Below are 3,054 nucleotides of genomic sequence, written 5' to 3'. Positions count from 1 at the left end.
TAGAGTTCCAGCTTTAGCATCATTCCTTCCAAAGAAATCCCAGGGCTGATCTCTTTTAGAATGGACTGGTTGTATCTCCTTGCAAGTCCAAGGGACTCTCAAGAGTCTTCTCCAACACCACAATTCAAAAGCATCAATTCTTCGGCGCTCAGCCTTCTTCACAGTCCAACTCTCACATCCATACGTGACCACTGGAAAAACCTTAGCCTTGACTAGACGGACCTTTGTTGGCAAAGCAATGTCTCTGCTTTTCAATATGCTATCTAGGTTGGTCATAACTTTCCTTCCAAGGAGTAAACGTCTTTTAATTTCATGGCTGCAGTCACCATCTGCAGTGATTTTGGAGCCCAAAATATAAAGTCTGACACTGTTTCCCCATCTATTTCCCATGAAGTGATGGGACCAGATGCCATGATCTTTGTTTTCTGAATGTTGAGCTTTAAGCCAACTTTTTCACTCTCCACTTTCACTTTCATCAAGAGGCTTTTTAGTTCCTCTTCACTTTCTGCCATAAGGGTGGTGTCATCTGCATATCTGAGGTTATTGATATTTCTCCCAGCAAACTTGATTCCAGCTTGTGTTTCTTCCAGCCCAGCATTTCTCATGATGTACTCTGCATATAAGTTAAATGATCAGGGTGACAATATACAGCCTTGACGTACTCCTTTTCCTATTTGGAACCAGTCTAAATTAATTCAAATATATCCATTGAGATAAAAATATCAGACTCCGACATGACCTTGTAGGAAGTAATATGCCTCATAAATGACATAATAGATTTGGTTCAGTTTCTCAGCAGTCTATTCTAGGTGATTTTTGTTATTGGGTAATAGATACCTGAAGAAGTATTAGTCACTCAGTCATGCTGGACTCTTTGTGCCCCCTAGAACTGTAGCCCACCATCCTCCTCTGTCCACAGAATTCTTCAGACAAGAATACTGGAGTGAGTAGCCATTCCCTTCTCCAAGGGATCTTCCTGACTTTGGGATCAAACCTGGGTCTCCCATGTTGCAGGCAGATTCTTTATTGTCTGAACCAACAAAGAAGCCCCAATAGATAGCTTTGCCTCTTTAAAGAGCGGGCACTTGACTGGATGCTTTTCTGAATACAAAAACACAATTATAGAAAGAAATGTGTTCTGTCTTATGATATTTTGCAGATGTGCAAAAGTGTTACCTATCCATGTATCTTTGTTATTTATTTTTTAAAATATTTTTCTAAGAGTATAGACAAGAACAAAGAGGAATGGACAGAGATAATTGCTCCTCCGTGAATGAATTCATTTTCTTGGGTATTACTGAGAAGACTGAGAACAAAGTGACCCTATTTACCTTGTTTCTCCTTGTTTATCTCATCAGTCTTCTGGCAAATCTTGGAATGATAACCCTGATTAGGATGGACCCCCAGCTGCACACACCCATGTACTTTTTCCTCAGCCACCTCTCCTTCTGTGACCTCTGCTATTCCACAGCCACTGGCCCCAAGATGTTGGTGGACCTATTTGCCAAGAACAAGTCAATCTCTTTCTGTGGCTGTGCTCTGCAATTCTTGGTCTTCTGTATCTTGGCAGATTCTGAGTGTCTCCTGCTGGCAGTGATGGCCTATGACCAGTACAAGGCCGTGAGCAGCCCCTTGCTCTATGTGGTCAGCGTGTCCAGCGGGGCGTGCTCTCTGCTTGTGGCTGGGATTTACCTGGTGGGAAATGGCACCATTTGGCAGATGCTCTGATACACACGACATTAGCAATCCACTTACACTTTTGTGGGTGAAATGAGATTAACCACTTCTTCTGTGACTTACCTCCACTCTACCTTCTTTCCTGCTCTGATACACAGGTCAATGGATTGACAGTATTTATTGTTTTTGGAGTTATTGAATTGAGCTCAATTTCAGGAGTTCCTGTCTCTTATTATTATATCATCCTTGCAGTCTCAAAGATCCATTTTGCTGAGGGGAGGTTCAAAGCTTTCTCCACCTGCACCTCCCACCTAACTGCTGTGGCAATTTCCCAGGAAACTATGCTTTTTATGTACTTTGGGCCAAGTTCACTCTACTCTTTAGATCAAGACAAAATGACCTCATTGTTTTACACCCTTATGATTCCCATGTCAAATCTTCTGATTTATAGCCTATGGAACAAGGATGTGAAAAATGCCTTAGGAAAACTAAAAATAAAAGGTGGCTTCAAAGATTTATATCACACATATGCACACACATATAGTAATTACTTTTGCAAAATTATACAGTATGACACATGAGAAATATAATTTTATCAAGTTATTTAATAAATGAGTAGCTATACTAAAGTTCAGCCATAGGGAATTGTTGCAGTTTTCAAAACTTGTCATGCTTCATTGTATGTCTTGACCTTATCTATGAAACTTTCTCTGTGCAAAACTTCCTGGCTCTTCAAATTCTATCATTTTTGTGTGTATCCATTCATTCAAACATTATTATTTCAAGTATATTATTATTTATCAACTATTTAATTATTCTTTGTCTGCCTCTAAGTGCTTTACATTTCTTGAAAAACTCATTAGTTTGTATAAAAATGGACCTTGTAATCTAGATGAATAAAGAAACATTTATTAACTAACCACACACACAATTCATAATAAAGTTTAAGACTTTCATCAATTAAAAAAACAGGGTTAAAAATCTAGGAACAAATGTCAAAACATAGTGTGCAGAAGAAAGGTTTTCTTGAATGGAGATATTAATTGTCAGATCCAAAAATAAATTTGGGAAGGAAATGATTCTAGAAAGATAATTTGACACTTACAGAGGTCTTGAGTTGAGCAGCTGTATACCTTTCCAGGGGATTCCCAGTGGCTCAGTGGTAAACAATCTGCCTGCCAATGCAAGTGATACAGGATCTCGGATTCAATCCTTGGGGCAGGTAGAGCCCCTGGAGTAGGAAATGGCAACTTGCTCCAATACTCTTGCTTGGAAAGTTCCATGTACAGAGGAGCCTGGCAGGCTGTGGTCCCTGGGGTCACAAAGAGTTGGATGTGACTGAATACACAGATGCACACATACACACAGCTTTTTAGA

General features: G+C 39.7%; 1 pseudogene; it reads left to right on the top strand.

Annotated features, from left to right (window-relative positions):
• Positions 1 to 1,245: 1,245 nt before the first annotated feature.
• Positions 1,246 to 2,258, top strand: LOC109575120 (olfactory receptor 5W2-like; annotated as a pseudogene).
• Positions 2,259 to 3,054: the final 796 nt, after the last annotated feature.

Source organism: Bos indicus, chromosome 21 (genome assembly GCF_029378745.1).
Source record: "Bos indicus isolate NIAB-ARS_2022 breed Sahiwal x Tharparkar chromosome 21, NIAB-ARS_B.indTharparkar_mat_pri_1.0, whole genome shotgun sequence".
NCBI lineage: Eukaryota > Metazoa > Chordata > Mammalia > Artiodactyla > Bovidae > Bos > Bos indicus.
The sequence above is the reverse complement of the archived record's forward strand: the minus strand, read 5'-3'. Positions and strand labels throughout refer to the sequence as shown.